The sequence below is a fragment of the Ascidia mentula genome, chromosome 5 (assembly GCF_947561715.1).
Source record: "Ascidia mentula chromosome 5, kaAscMent1.1, whole genome shotgun sequence".
In the NCBI taxonomy this organism is placed as follows: Eukaryota; Metazoa; Chordata; class Ascidiacea; order Phlebobranchia; family Ascidiidae; genus Ascidia; species Ascidia mentula.
The window spans coordinates 4270058-4282875 of record NC_138570.1 but is presented as its reverse complement, the minus strand read 5'-3'; the positions used below and the strand labels follow the sequence as shown (position 1 = coordinate 4282875).

The 12818-nt window shown below is 44.6% G+C and overlaps 33 non-coding genes across 33 annotated transcripts; all 33 read left to right on the top strand.

Annotated features, from left to right (window-relative positions):
• Positions 1 to 183: 183 nt before the first annotated feature.
• On the top strand, positions 184 to 256 carry Trnar-ucg (transfer RNA arginine (anticodon UCG)). The gene has a single exon. It is a non-coding gene; the product is annotated as a tRNA-Arg (tRNA).
• A 538-nt stretch (positions 257 to 794) lies between these two features.
• Positions 795 to 867, top strand: Trnar-ucg (transfer RNA arginine (anticodon UCG)). Its single transcript has one exon. It is a non-coding gene; the product is annotated as a tRNA-Arg (tRNA).
• A 131-nt stretch (positions 868 to 998) lies between these two features.
• On the top strand, positions 999 to 1071 carry Trnar-ucg (transfer RNA arginine (anticodon UCG)). The gene has a single exon. It is a non-coding gene; the product is annotated as a tRNA-Arg (tRNA).
• A 741-nt stretch (positions 1072 to 1812) lies between these two features.
• On the top strand, positions 1813 to 1885 carry Trnar-acg (transfer RNA arginine (anticodon ACG)). Its single transcript has one exon. It is a non-coding gene; the product is annotated as a tRNA-Arg (tRNA).
• Positions 1886 to 2018: 133 nt separating this feature from the next.
• On the top strand, positions 2019 to 2091 carry Trnar-ucg (transfer RNA arginine (anticodon UCG)). Its single transcript has one exon. It is a non-coding gene; the product is annotated as a tRNA-Arg (tRNA).
• Positions 2092 to 2427: 336 nt separating this feature from the next.
• On the top strand, positions 2428 to 2500 carry Trnar-acg (transfer RNA arginine (anticodon ACG)). The gene has a single exon. It is a non-coding gene; the product is annotated as a tRNA-Arg (tRNA).
• A 130-nt stretch (positions 2501 to 2630) lies between these two features.
• On the top strand, positions 2631 to 2703 carry Trnar-acg (transfer RNA arginine (anticodon ACG)). The gene has a single exon. It is a non-coding gene; the product is annotated as a tRNA-Arg (tRNA).
• Positions 2704 to 2835: 132 nt separating this feature from the next.
• Positions 2836 to 2908, top strand: Trnar-ucg (transfer RNA arginine (anticodon UCG)). The gene has a single exon. It is a non-coding gene; the product is annotated as a tRNA-Arg (tRNA).
• Positions 2909 to 3243: 335 nt separating this feature from the next.
• Positions 3244 to 3316, top strand: Trnar-acg (transfer RNA arginine (anticodon ACG)). The gene has a single exon. It is a non-coding gene; the product is annotated as a tRNA-Arg (tRNA).
• Positions 3317 to 3448: 132 nt separating this feature from the next.
• Trnar-ucg (transfer RNA arginine (anticodon UCG)) lies at positions 3449 to 3521 on the top strand. The gene has a single exon. It is a non-coding gene; the product is annotated as a tRNA-Arg (tRNA).
• A 335-nt stretch (positions 3522 to 3856) lies between these two features.
• Trnar-ucg (transfer RNA arginine (anticodon UCG)) lies at positions 3857 to 3929 on the top strand. The gene has a single exon. It is a non-coding gene; the product is annotated as a tRNA-Arg (tRNA).
• A 335-nt stretch (positions 3930 to 4264) lies between these two features.
• Trnar-ucg (transfer RNA arginine (anticodon UCG)) lies at positions 4265 to 4337 on the top strand. Its single transcript has one exon. It is a non-coding gene; the product is annotated as a tRNA-Arg (tRNA).
• A 130-nt stretch (positions 4338 to 4467) lies between these two features.
• Trnar-acg (transfer RNA arginine (anticodon ACG)) lies at positions 4468 to 4540 on the top strand. The gene has a single exon. It is a non-coding gene; the product is annotated as a tRNA-Arg (tRNA).
• Positions 4541 to 5079: 539 nt separating this feature from the next.
• Positions 5080 to 5152, top strand: Trnar-ucg (transfer RNA arginine (anticodon UCG)). Its single transcript has one exon. It is a non-coding gene; the product is annotated as a tRNA-Arg (tRNA).
• A 333-nt stretch (positions 5153 to 5485) lies between these two features.
• Trnar-ucg (transfer RNA arginine (anticodon UCG)) lies at positions 5486 to 5558 on the top strand. The gene has a single exon. It is a non-coding gene; the product is annotated as a tRNA-Arg (tRNA).
• A 131-nt stretch (positions 5559 to 5689) lies between these two features.
• On the top strand, positions 5690 to 5762 carry Trnar-ucg (transfer RNA arginine (anticodon UCG)). The gene has a single exon. It is a non-coding gene; the product is annotated as a tRNA-Arg (tRNA).
• Positions 5763 to 6096: 334 nt separating this feature from the next.
• On the top strand, positions 6097 to 6169 carry Trnar-ucg (transfer RNA arginine (anticodon UCG)). Its single transcript has one exon. It is a non-coding gene; the product is annotated as a tRNA-Arg (tRNA).
• Positions 6170 to 6299: 130 nt separating this feature from the next.
• Positions 6300 to 6372, top strand: Trnar-ucg (transfer RNA arginine (anticodon UCG)). Its single transcript has one exon. It is a non-coding gene; the product is annotated as a tRNA-Arg (tRNA).
• Positions 6373 to 6706: 334 nt separating this feature from the next.
• Trnar-ucg (transfer RNA arginine (anticodon UCG)) lies at positions 6707 to 6779 on the top strand. Its single transcript has one exon. It is a non-coding gene; the product is annotated as a tRNA-Arg (tRNA).
• Positions 6780 to 7317: 538 nt separating this feature from the next.
• Positions 7318 to 7390, top strand: Trnar-ucg (transfer RNA arginine (anticodon UCG)). The gene has a single exon. It is a non-coding gene; the product is annotated as a tRNA-Arg (tRNA).
• Positions 7391 to 7521: 131 nt separating this feature from the next.
• On the top strand, positions 7522 to 7594 carry Trnar-ucg (transfer RNA arginine (anticodon UCG)). The gene has a single exon. It is a non-coding gene; the product is annotated as a tRNA-Arg (tRNA).
• A 741-nt stretch (positions 7595 to 8335) lies between these two features.
• Positions 8336 to 8408, top strand: Trnar-acg (transfer RNA arginine (anticodon ACG)). The gene has a single exon. It is a non-coding gene; the product is annotated as a tRNA-Arg (tRNA).
• A 542-nt stretch (positions 8409 to 8950) lies between these two features.
• Positions 8951 to 9023, top strand: Trnar-acg (transfer RNA arginine (anticodon ACG)). The gene has a single exon. It is a non-coding gene; the product is annotated as a tRNA-Arg (tRNA).
• Positions 9024 to 9153: 130 nt separating this feature from the next.
• Positions 9154 to 9226, top strand: Trnar-acg (transfer RNA arginine (anticodon ACG)). Its single transcript has one exon. It is a non-coding gene; the product is annotated as a tRNA-Arg (tRNA).
• A 132-nt stretch (positions 9227 to 9358) lies between these two features.
• On the top strand, positions 9359 to 9431 carry Trnar-ucg (transfer RNA arginine (anticodon UCG)). Its single transcript has one exon. It is a non-coding gene; the product is annotated as a tRNA-Arg (tRNA).
• Positions 9432 to 9766: 335 nt separating this feature from the next.
• Positions 9767 to 9839, top strand: Trnar-acg (transfer RNA arginine (anticodon ACG)). The gene has a single exon. It is a non-coding gene; the product is annotated as a tRNA-Arg (tRNA).
• Positions 9840 to 9971: 132 nt separating this feature from the next.
• On the top strand, positions 9972 to 10044 carry Trnar-ucg (transfer RNA arginine (anticodon UCG)). The gene has a single exon. It is a non-coding gene; the product is annotated as a tRNA-Arg (tRNA).
• Positions 10045 to 10786: 742 nt separating this feature from the next.
• Positions 10787 to 10859, top strand: Trnar-ucg (transfer RNA arginine (anticodon UCG)). The gene has a single exon. It is a non-coding gene; the product is annotated as a tRNA-Arg (tRNA).
• A 130-nt stretch (positions 10860 to 10989) lies between these two features.
• Trnar-acg (transfer RNA arginine (anticodon ACG)) lies at positions 10990 to 11062 on the top strand. Its single transcript has one exon. It is a non-coding gene; the product is annotated as a tRNA-Arg (tRNA).
• Positions 11063 to 11601: 539 nt separating this feature from the next.
• Trnar-ucg (transfer RNA arginine (anticodon UCG)) lies at positions 11602 to 11674 on the top strand. The gene has a single exon. It is a non-coding gene; the product is annotated as a tRNA-Arg (tRNA).
• A 333-nt stretch (positions 11675 to 12007) lies between these two features.
• On the top strand, positions 12008 to 12080 carry Trnar-ucg (transfer RNA arginine (anticodon UCG)). The gene has a single exon. It is a non-coding gene; the product is annotated as a tRNA-Arg (tRNA).
• Positions 12081 to 12211: 131 nt separating this feature from the next.
• Positions 12212 to 12284, top strand: Trnar-ucg (transfer RNA arginine (anticodon UCG)). Its single transcript has one exon. It is a non-coding gene; the product is annotated as a tRNA-Arg (tRNA).
• Positions 12285 to 12618: 334 nt separating this feature from the next.
• On the top strand, positions 12619 to 12691 carry Trnar-ucg (transfer RNA arginine (anticodon UCG)). Its single transcript has one exon. It is a non-coding gene; the product is annotated as a tRNA-Arg (tRNA).
• Positions 12692 to 12818: the final 127 nt, after the last annotated feature.

Here is a 12818-nt window from a genome sequence, read left to right as displayed (position 1 = left end):
ACGCGTCTGACTTCGGATCAGAAGATTCCAGGTTCGAGTCCTGGCGTGCTCGCTTTTTTTATCAATATTATGGAGGACAAGCATAAAATCGGGAATGATTCGAGTCGTGGTGAGATTGTTGTTTTTATCGACTAGTGTGGCTGGACAAGGATCAAATATTCCATGTGTGTATGCAAATTTCGTGGGCGCGTGGCGCAATGGATAACGCGTCTGACTTCGGATCAGAAGATTCCAGGTTCGAGTCCTGGCGTGCTCGCTTTTTTTATCAATATTATGGAGGACAAGCATAAAATCGGGAATGATTCGAGTCGTGGTGAGACTGTTGTTTTTATCGACTAGTGTGGCTGGACAAGGATCAAATATTCCATGTGTATATGCAAATTTCGTGGCCGCGTGGCGCAATGGATAACGCGTCTTACTTCGGATCAGAAGATTCCAGGTTCGAGTCCTGGCGTGCTCGTTTTTTCATCAATATTATGGAGGACAAGCATAAAATCGGGAATGATTCGAGTCGTGGGGAGACTGTTGTTTTAATCCAATATCGTTGTTGGACAAGGATCAACTATTCAATTTGTTAATGTTACTGACGTGGGCGCGTGGGGCAATGAATAACGCGTCTGACTTCGGATCAGAAGATTCCAGGTTCGAGTCCTGGCGTGCTCGTTTTTTCATCAATATCGTTGGAGCACAAACATAAAATCGGGAATATTTCCAGTCGTGAGGAGACTGTAGTTTTAATCGACTATTGTGGCTGGACAAGGATCAAAAATTCCATGAGTGTATGTATATTTCGTGGGCGCGTGGCGCAATGGATAACGCGTCTGACTTCGGATCAGAAGATTCCAGGTTCGAGTCCTGGCGTGCTCGCTTTTTTCAACAATATTATGGAGGACAAGCATAAAATCGGGAATGATTCGAGTCGTGAGGAGACTGTTGTTTTAATCGACTATTGTGGCTGGACAAGGATCAAAAATTCCATGAGTGTATGTATATTTCGTGGGCGCGTGGCGCAATGGATAACGCGTCTGACTTCGGATCAGAAGATTCCAGGTTCGAGTCCTGGCGTGCTCGATTTTTTCATCAATATTATGGAGGACAAACATAAAATCGGGAGTGATTCGAGTCGTGTGGAGACTGTTGTCTTAATCGACTATTGTGGCTGGACAAGGATCAAATATTCCATGTGTGTATGTAAATTTCGTGCGCGCGTGGCGCAATGGATAACGCGTCTGACTTCGGATCAGAAGATTCCAGGTTCGAGTCCTGGCGTGCTCGTTTTTTCATCAATATTATGGAGGACAAGCATAAAATCGGGAATGATTCGAGTCGTGGGGAGACTGTTGTTTTAATCCAATATAGTTGTTGGACAAGGATCAAAAATTCCATGAGTGTATGTATATTTCGTGGGCGCGTGGCGCAATGGATAACGCGTCTGACTTCGGATCAGAAGATTCCAGTTTCGAGTCCTGGCGTGCTCGATTTTTTCATCAATATTATGGAGGACAAACATAAAATCGGGAGTGATTCGAGTCGTGTGGAGACTGTTGTTTTAATCGACTATTGTGGCTGGACAAGGATCAAATATTCCATGTGTGTATGTAAATTTCGTGGGCGCGTGGCGCAATGGATAACGCGTCTGACTTCGGATCAGAAGATTCCAGGTTCGAGTCCTGGCCTGCTCGTTTTTTCATCAATATTATGGAGGACAAGCATAAAATCGGGAATGATTCGAGTCGTGGGGAGACTGTTGTTTTAATCCAATATAGTTGTTGGACAAGGATCAAATATTCAATTTGTTAATGTTACTGAGGTGGGCGCGTGGCGCAATGGATAACGCGTCTGACTACGGATCAGAAGATTCCAGGTTCGAGTCCTGGCGTGCTCGCTATTTTTCATCAACATCGTTGGAGCACAAGCATAAAATCGGGGATGATTCGAGTCGTGAGGAGACTGTTGTTTTAATCGACTATTGTGGCTGGACAAGGATCAAATATTCCATGTGTGTATACATGTTTCGTGGGCGCGTGGCGCAATGGATAACGCGTCTGACTTCGGATCAGATGATTCCAGGTTCGAGTCCTGGCGTGCTCGCTTTTTTCATCAATATCGTTGGAGCATAAGCAAAAAATCGGGAATGATTCGAGTCGTGAGGAGACTGTTGTTTTAATCGAATATTGTGGTTGGACAAGGATCAAAAATTCCATGAGTGTATGTATATTTCGTGGGCGCGTGGCGCAATGGATAACGCGACTGACTTCGGATCAGAAGATTCCAGGTTCGAGTCCTGGCGTGCTCGCTTTTTTCATCAATATTATGGAGGACAAGCATAAAATCGGGAATGATTCGAGTCGTGGGGAGACTGTTGTTTTAATCCAATATAGTTGTTGGACAAGGATCAAATATTCAATTTGTTAATGTTACTGACGTGGGCGCGTGGCGCAATGGATAACGCGTCTGACTACGGATCAGAAGATTCCAGGTTCGAGTCCTGGCGTGCTCGTTTTTTCATCAATATTATGGAGGACAAGCATAAAATCGGGAATGATTCGAGTCGTGGGGAGACTGTTGATTTAATCCAATATAGTTGTTGGACAAGGATCAAATATTCAATTTGTTAATGTTACTGACGTGGGCGCGTGGCGCAATGGATAACGCGTCTGACTACGGATCAGAAGATTCCAGGTTCGAGTCCTGGCGTGCTCGCTTTTTTCATCAATATCGTTGGAGCATAAGCAAAAAATCGGGAATGATTCGAGTCGTGAGGGGACTGTTGTTTTAATCGAATATTGTGGTTGGACAAGGATCAAAAATTCCATGAGTGTATGTATATTTCGTGGGCGCGTGGCGCAATGGATAACGCGTCTGACTTCGGATCAGAAGATTCCAGGTTCGAGTCCTGGCGTGCTCGCTTTTTTCATCAATATTATGGAGGACAAGCATAAAATCGGGAATGATTCGAGTCGTGGTGAGACTGTTGCTTTTATCGACTAGTGTGGCTGGACAAGGATCAAATATTCCATGTGTGTATGCAAATTTCGTGGGCGCGTGGGGCAATGAATAACGCGTCTGACTTCGGATCAGAAGATTCCAGGTTCGAGTCCTGGCGTGCTCGTTTTTTCATCAATATCGTTGGAGCACAAACATAAAATCGGGAATATTTCGAGTCGTGAGGAGACTGTAGTTTTAATCGACTATTGTGGCTGGACAAGGATCAAATATTCCATGTGTGTATGTATATTTCGTGGGCGCGTGGCGCAATGGATAACGCGTCTGACTACGGATCAGAAGATTCCAGGTTCGAGTCCTGGCGTGCTCGCTTTTTTCATCAATATCGTTGGAGCATAAGCAAAAAATCGTGAATGATTCGAGTCGTGAGGAGACTGTTGTTTTAATCGAATATTGTGGTTGGACAAGGATCAAAAATTCCATGAGTGTATGTATATTTCGTGGGCGCGTGGCGCAATGGATAACGCGTCTGACTTCGGATCAGAAGATTCCAGGTTCGAGTCCTGGCGTGCTCGCTTTTTTCATCAATATTATGGAGGACAAGCATAAAATCGGGAATGATTCGAGTCGTGGTGAGACTGTTGCTTTTATCGACTAGTGTGGCTGGACAAGGATCAAATATTCCATGTGTGTATGCAAATTTCGTGGGCGCGTGGGGCAATGAATAACGCGTCTGACTTCGGATCAGAAGATTCCAGGTTCGAGTCCTGGCGTGCTCGTTTTTTCATCAATATCGTTGGAGCACAAACATAAAATCGGGAATATTTCGAGTCGTGAGGAGACTGTAGTTTTAATCGACTATTGTGGCTGGACAAGGATCAAATATTCCATGTGTGTATGTATATTTCGTGGGCGCGTGGCGCAATGGATAACGCGTCTGACTTCGGATCAGAAGATTCCAGGTTCGAGTCCTGGCGTGCTCGCTTTTTTCAACAATATTATGGAGGACAAGCATAAAATCGGGAATGATTCGAGTCGTGAGGAGACTGTTGTTTTAATCGACTATTGTGGCTGGACAAGGATCAAAAATTCCATGAGTGTATGTATATTTCGTGGGCGCGTGGCGCAATGGATAACGCGTCTGACTTCGGATCAGAAGATTCCAGATTCGAGTCCTGGCGTGCTCGATTTTTTCATCAATATTATGGAGGACAAACATAAAATAGTGAGTGATTCGAGTCATCTGGAGACTGTTGTCTTAATCGACTATTGTGGCTGGACAAGGATCAAATATTCCATGTGTGTATGCAAATTTCGTGGGCGCGTGGCGCAATGGATAACGCGTCTGACTTCGGATCAGAAGATTCCAGGTTCGAGTCCTGGCGTGCTCGTTTTTTCATCAATATTATGGAGGACAAGCATAAAATCGGGAATGATTCGAGTCGTGGGGAGACTGTTGTTTTAATCCAATATAGTTGTTGGACAAGGATCAAATATTCAATTTGTTAATGTTACTGACGTGGGCGCGTGGCGCAATGGATAACGCGTCTGACTACGGATCAGAAGATTCCAGGTTCGAGTCCTGGCGTGCTCGTTTTTTCATCAATATTATGGAGGACAAGCATAAAATCGGGAATGATTCGAGTCGTGGGGAGACTGTTGTTTTAATCCAATATAGTTGTTGGACATGGACCAAATATTCAATTTGTTAATGTTACTGACGTGGGCCCTTGGCGCAATGGATAACGCGTCTGACTACGGATCAGAAGATTCCAGGTTCGAGTCCTGGCGTGCTCGCTTTTTTCATCAATATCGTTGGAGCACAAGCATAAAATCGGGAATGATTCGAGTCGTGAGGAGACTGTTGTTTTAATCGACTATTGTGGCTGGACAAGGATAAAAAATTCCATGAGTGTATGTATATTTCGTGGCCGCGTGGCGCAATGGACAACGCGTCTGACTTCGGATCGGAAGATTCCAGGTTCGAGTCCTGGCGTGCTCGCTTTTTTCAACAATATTATGGAGAACACGCATAAAATCGGGAATGATTCGAGTCGTGGTGAGACTGTTGCTTTTATCGACTAGTGTGGCTGGACAAGGATCAAATATTCCATGTGTGTATGCAAATTTCGTGGGCGCGTGGCGCAATGGATAACGCGTCTGACTTCGGATCAGAAGATTCCAGGTTCGAGTCCTGGCGTGCTCGTTTTTTCATCAATATTATGGAGGACAAACATAAAATCGGGAGTGATTCGAGTCGTGTGGAGACTGTTGTCTTAATCGACTATTGTGGCTGGACAAGGATCAAATATTCCATGTGTATATGCAAATTTCGTGGGCGCGTGGCGCAATGGATAACGCGTCTGACATCGGATCAGAAGATTCCAGGTTCGAGTCCTGGCGTGCTCGTTTTTTCATCAATATTATGGAGGACAAGCATAAAATCGGGAATGATTCGAGTCGTGGGGAGACTGTTGTTTTAATCCAATATTGTTGTTGGACAAGGATCAAATATTCAATTTGTTAATGTTACTGACCTGGGCGCGTGGCGCAATGGATAACGCGTCTGACTTCGGATCAGAAGATTCCAGGTTCGAGTCCTGGCGTGCTCGCTTTTTTTATCAATATTATGGAGGACAAGCATAAAATCGGGAATGATTCGAGTCGTGGTGAGATTGTTGTTTTTATCGACTAGTGTGGCTGGACAAGGATCAAATATTCCATGTGTGAATGCAAATTTCGTGGGCGCGTGGCGCAATGGATAACGCGTCTGACTTCGGATCAGAAGATTCCAGGTTCGAGTCCTGGCGTGCTCGCTTTTTTTATCAATATTATGGAGGACAAGCATAAAATCGGGAATGATTCGAGTCGTGGTGAGACTGTTGTTTTTATCGACTAGTGTGGCTGGACAAGGATCAAATATTCCATGTGTGTATGTAAATTTCGTGGCCGCGTGGCGCAATGGATAACGCGTCTGACTTCGGATCAGAAGATTCCAGGTTCGAGTCCTGGCGTGCTCGTTTTTTCATCAATATTATGGAGGACAAGCATAAAATCGGGAATGATTCGAGTCGTGGGGAGACTGTTGTTTTAATCCAATATAGTTGTTGGACAAGGATCAACTATTCAATTTGTTAATGTTACTGACGTGGGCGCGTGGCGCAATGGATAACGCGTCTGACTTCGGATCAGAAGATTCCAGGTTCGAGTCCTGGCGTGCTCGTTTTTTCATCAATATTATGGAGGACAAGCATAAAATCGGGAATGATTCGAGTCGTGGTGAGACTGTTGTTTTAATCCAATATTGTTGTTGGACAAGGATCAACTATTCAATTTGTTAATGTTACTGACGTGGGCGCGTGGCGCAATGGATAACGCGTCTGACTTCGGATCAGAAGATTCCAGGTTCGAGTCCTGGCGTGCTCGTTTTTTCATCAATATTATGGAGGACAAGCATAAAATCGGGAATGATTCGAGTCGTGGGGAGACTGTTGTTTTAATCCAATATTGTTGTTGGACAAGGATCAAATATTCAATTTGTTAATGTTACTGACCTGGGTGCGTGGCGCAATGGATAACGCGTCTGACTTCGGATCAGAAGATTCCAGGTTCGAGTCCTGGCGTGCTCGCTTTTTTTATCAATATTATGGAGGACAAGCATAAAATCGGGAATGATTCGAGTCGTGGTGAGATTGTTGTTTTTATCGACTAGTGTGGCTGGACAAGGATCAAATATTCCATGTGTGTATGCAAATTTCGTGGGCGCGTGGCGCAATGGATAACGCGTCTGACTTCGGATCAGAAGATTCCAGGTTCGAGTCCTGGCGTGCTCGCTTTTTTTATCAATATTATGGAGGACAAGCATAAAATCGGGAATGATTCGAGTCGTGGTGAGACTGTTGTTTTTATCGACTAGTGTGGCTGGACAAGGATCAAATATTCCATGTGTATATGCAAATTTCGTGGCCGCGTGGCGCAATGGATAACGCGTCTTACTTCGGATCAGAAGATTCCAGGTTCGAGTCCTGGCGTGCTCGTTTTTTCATCAATATTATGGAGGACAAGCATAAAATCGGGAATGATTCGAGTCGTGGGGAGACTGTTGTTTTAATCCAATATCGTTGTTGGACAAGGATCAACTATTCAATTTGTTAATGTTACTGACGTGGGCGCGTGGGGCAATGAATAACGCGTCTGACTTCGGATCAGAAGATTCCAGGTTCGAGTCCTGGCGTGCTCGTTTTTTCATCAATATCGTTGGAGCACAAACATAAAATCGGGAATATTTCCAGTCGTGAGGAGACTGTAGTTTTAATCGACTATTGTGGCTGGACAAGGATCAAAAATTCCATGAGTGTATGTATATTTCGTGGGCGCGTGGCGCAATGGATAACGCGTCTGACTTCGGATCAGAAGATTCCAGGTTCGAGTCCTGGCGTGCTCGCTTTTTTCAACAATATTATGGAGGACAAGCATAAAATCGGGAATGATTCGAGTCGTGAGGAGACTGTTGTTTTAATCGACTATTGTGGCTGGACAAGGATCAAAAATTCCATGAGTGTATGTATATTTCGTGGGCGCGTGGCGCAATGGATAACGCGTCTGACTTCGGATCAGAAGATTCCAGGTTCGAGTCCTGGCGTGCTCGATTTTTTCATCAATATTATGGAGGACAAACATAAAATCGGGAGTGATTCGAGTCGTGTGGAGACTGTTGTCTTAATCGACTATTGTGGCTGGACAAGGATCAAATATTCCATGTGTGTATGTAAATTTCGTGCGCGCGTGGCGCAATGGATAACGCGTCTGACTTCGGATCAGAAGATTCCAGGTTCGAGTCCTGGCGTGCTCGTTTTTTCATCAATATTATGGAGGACAAGCATAAAATCGGGAATGATTCGAGTCGTGGGGAGACTGTTGTTTTAATCCAATATAGTTGTTGGACAAGGATCAAAAATTCCATGAGTGTATGTATATTTCGTGGGCGCGTGGCGCAATGGATAACGCGTCTGACTTCGGATCAGAAGATTCCAGTTTCGAGTCCTGGCGTGCTCGATTTTTTCATCAATATTATGGAGGACAAACATAAAATCGGGAGTGATTCGAGTCGTGTGGAGACTGTTGTTTTAATCGACTATTGTGGCTGGACAAGGATCAAATATTCCATGTGTGTATGTAAATTTCGTGGGCGCGTGGCGCAATGGATAACGCGTCTGACTTCGGATCAGAAGATTCCAGGTTCGAGTCCTGGCCTGCTCGTTTTTTCATCAATATTATGGAGGACAAGCATAAAATCGGGAATGATTCGAGTCGTGGGGAGACTGTTGTTTTAATCCAATATAGTTGTTGGACAAGGATCAAATATTCAATTTGTTAATGTTACTGAGGTGGGCGCGTGGCGCAATGGATAACGCGTCTGACTACGGATCAGAAGATTCCAGGTTCGAGTCCTGGCGTGCTCGCTATTTTTCATCAACATCGTTGGAGCACAAGCATAAAATCGGGGATGATTCGAGTCGTGAGGAGACTGTTGTTTTAATCGACTATTGTGGCTGGACAAGGATCAAATATTCCATGTGTGTATACATGTTTCGTGGGCGCGTGGCGCAATGGATAACGCGTCTGACTTCGGATCAGATGATTCCAGGTTCGAGCCCTGGCGTGCTCGCTTTTTTCATCAATATCGTTGGAGCATAAGCAAAAAATCGGGAATGATTCGAGTCGTGAGGAGACTGTTGTTTTAATCGAATATTGTGGTTGGACAAGGATCAAAAATTCCATGAGTGTATGTATATTTCGTGGGCGCGTGGCGCAATGGATAACGCGACTGACTTCGGATCAGAAGATTCCAGGTTCGAGTCCTGGCGTGCTCGCTTTTTTCATCAATATTATGGAGGACAAGCATAAAATCGGGAATGATTCGAGTCGTGGGGAGACTGTTGTTTTAATCCAATATAGTTGTTGGACAAGGATCAAATATTCAATTTGTTAATGTTACTGACGTGGGCGCGTGGCGCAATGGATAACGCGTCTGACTACGGATCAGAAGATTCCAGGTTCGAGTCCTGGCGTGCTCGTTTTTTCATCAATATTATGGAGGACAAGCATAAAATCGGGAATGATTCGAGTCGTGGGGAGACTGTTGATTTAATCCAATATAGTTGTTGGACAAGGATCAAATATTCAATTTGTTAATGTTACTGACGTGGGCGCGTGGCGCAATGGATAACGCGTCTGACTACGGATCAGAAGATTCCAGGTTCGAGTCCTGGCGTGCTCGCTTTTTTCATCAATATCGTTGGAGCATAAGCAAAAAATCGGGAATGATTCGAGTCGTGAGGAGACTGTTGTTTTAATCGAATATTGTGGTTGGACAAGGATCAAAAATTCCATGAGTGTATGTATATTTCGTGGGCGCGTGGCGCAATGGATAACGCGTCTGACTTCGGATCAGAAGATTCCAGGTTCGAGTCCTGGCGTGCTCGCTTTTTTCATCAATATTATGGAGGACAAGCATAAAATCGGGAATGATTCGAGTCGTGGTGAGACTGTTGCTTTTATCGACTAGTGTGGCTGGACAAGGATCAAATATTCCATGTGTGTATGCAAATTTCGTGGGCGCGTGGGGCAATGAATAACGCGTCTGACTTCGGATCAGAAGATTCCAGGTTCGAGTCCTGGCGTGCTCGTTTTTTCATCAATATCGTTGGAGCACAAACATAAAATCGGGAATATTTCGAGTCGTGAGGAGACTGTAGTTTTAATCGACTATTGTGGCTGGACAAGGATCAAATATTCCATGTGTGTATGTATATTTCGTGGGCGCGTGGCGCAATGGATAACGCGTCTGACTACGGATCAGAAGATTCCAGGTTCGAGTCCTGGCGTGCTCGCTTTTTTCATCAATATCGTTGGAGCATAAGCAAAAAATCGTGAATGATTCGAGTCGTGAGGAGACTGTTGTTTTAATCGAATATTGTGGTTGGACAAGGATCAAAAATTCCATGAGTGTATGTATATTTCGTGGGCGCGTGGCGCAATGGATAACGCGTCTGACTTCGGATCAGAAGATTCCAGGTTCGAGTCCTGGCGTGCTCGATTTTTTCATCAATATTATGGAGGACAAGCATAAAATCGGGAATGATTCGAGTCGTGGTGAGACTGTTGCTTTTATCGACTAGTGTGGCTGGACAAGGATCAAATATTCCATGTGTGTATGCAAATTTCGTGGGCGCGTGGGGCAATGAATAACGCGTCTGACTTCGGATCAGAAGATTCCAGGTTCGAGTCCTGGCGTGCTCGTTTTTTCATCAATATTATGGAGCACAAACATAAAATCGGGAATATTTCGAGTCGTGAGGAGACTGTAGTTTTAATCGACTATTGTGGCTGGACAAGGATCAAATATTCCATGTGTGTATGTATATTTCGTGGGCGCGTGGCGCAACGGATAACGCGTCTGACTTCGGATCAGAAGATTCCAGGTTCGAGTCCTGGCGTGCTCGCTTTTTTCAACAATATTATGGAGGACAAGCATAAAATCGGGAATGATTCGAGTCGTGAGGAGACTGTTGTTTTAATCGACTATTGTGGCTGGACAAGGATCAAAAATTCCATGAGTGTATGTATATTTCGTGGGCGCGTGGCGCAATGGATAACGCGTCTGACTTCGGATCAGAAGATTCCAGATTCGAGTCCTGGCGTGCTCGATTTTTTCATCAATATTATGGAGGACAAACATAAAATAGTGAGTGATTCGAGTCATCTGGAGACTGTTGTCTTAATCGACTATTGTGGCTGGACAAGGATCAAATATTCCATGTGTGTATGCAAATTTCGTGGGCGCGTGGCGCAATGGATAACGCGTCTGACTTCGGATCAGAAGATTCCAGGTTCGAGTCCTGGCGTGCTCGTTTTTTCATCAATATTATGGAGGACAAGCATAAAATCGGGAATGATTCGAGTCGTGGGGAGACTGTTGTTTTAATCCAATATAGTTGTTGGACAAGGATCAAATATTCAATTTGTTAATGTTACTGACGTGGGCGCGTGGCGCAATGGATAACGCGTCTGACTACGGATCAGAAGATTCCAGGTTCGAGTCCTGGCGTGCTCGTTTTTTCATCAATATTATGGAGGACAAGCATAAAATCGGGAATGATTCGAGTCGTGGGGAGACTGTTGTTTTAATCCAATATAGTTGTTGGACATGGACCAAATATTCAATTTGTTAATGTTACTGACGTGGGCCCTTGGCGCAATGGATAACGCGTCTGACTACGGATCAGAAGATTCCAGGTTCGAGTCCTGGCGTGCTCGCTTTTTTCATCAATATCGTTGGAGCACAAGCATAAAATCGGGAATGATTCGAGTCGTGAGGAGACTGTTGTTTTAATCGACTATTGTGGCTGGACAAGGATAAAAAATTCCATGAGTGTATGTATATTTCGTGGCCGCGTGGCGCAATGGACAACGCGTCTGACTTCGGATCGGAAGATTCCAGGTTCGAGTCCTGGCGTGCTCGCTTTTTTCAACAATATTATGGAGGACAAGCATAAAATCGGGAATGATTCGAGTCGTGGTGAGACTGTTGCTTTTATCGACTAGTGTGGCTGGACAAGGATCAAATATTCCATGTGTGTATGCAAATTTCGTGGGCGCGTGGCGCAATGGATAACGCGTCTGACTTCGGATCAGAAGATTCCAGGTTCGAGTCCTGGCGTGCTCGTTTTTTCATCAATATTATGGAGGACAAACATAAAATCGGGAGTGATTCGAGTCGTGTGGAGACTGTTGTCTTAATCGACTATTGTGGCTGGACAAGGATCAAATATTCCATGTGTATATGCAAATTTCGTGGGCGCGTGGCGCAATGGATAACGCGTCTGACATCGGATCAGAAGATTCCAGGTTCGAGTCCTGGCGTGCTCGTTTTTTCATCAATATTATGGAGGACAAGCATAAAATCGGGAATGATTCGAGTCGTGGGGAGACTGTTGTTTTAATCCAATATTGTTGTTGGACAAGGATCAAATATTCAATTTGTTAATGTTACTGACCTGGGCGCGTGGCGCAATGGATAACGCGTCTGACTTCGGATCAGAAGATTCCAGGTTCGAGTCCTGGCGTGCTCGCTTTTTTTATCAATATTATGGAGGACAAGCATAAAATCGGGAATGATTCGAGTCGTGGTGAGATTGTTGTTTTTATCGACTAGTGTGGCTGGACAAGGATCAAATATTCCATGTGTGAATGCAAATTTCGTGGGCGCGTGGCGCAATGGATAACGCGTCTGACTTCGGATCAGAAGATTCCAGGTTCGAGTCCTGGCGTGCTCGCTTTTTTTATCAATATTATGGAGGACAAGCATAAAATCGGGAATGATTCGAGTCGTGGTGAGACTGTTGTTTTTATCGACTAGTGTGGCTGGACAAGGATCAAATATTCCATGTGTGTATGTAAATTTCGTGGCCGCGTGGCGCAATGGATAACGCGTCTGACTTCGGATCAGAAGATTCCAGGTTCGAGTCCTGGCGTGCTCGTTTTTTCATCAATATTATGGAGGACAAGCATAAAATCGGGAATGATTCGAGTCGTGGGGAGACTGTTGTTTTAATCCAATATAGTTGTTGGACAAGGATCAACTATTCAATTTGTTAATGTTACTGACGTGGGCGCGTGGCGCAATGGATAACGCGTCTGACTTCGGATCAGAAGATTCCAGGTTCGAGTCCTGGCGTGCTCGTTTTTTCATCAATATTATGGAGGACAAGCATAAAATCGGGAATGATTCGAGTCGTGGTGAGACTGTTGTTTTTGTGGACTAGTGTGGCTGGACAAGGGGCGAGAGGCGCAATGGATAACGCGTTGGA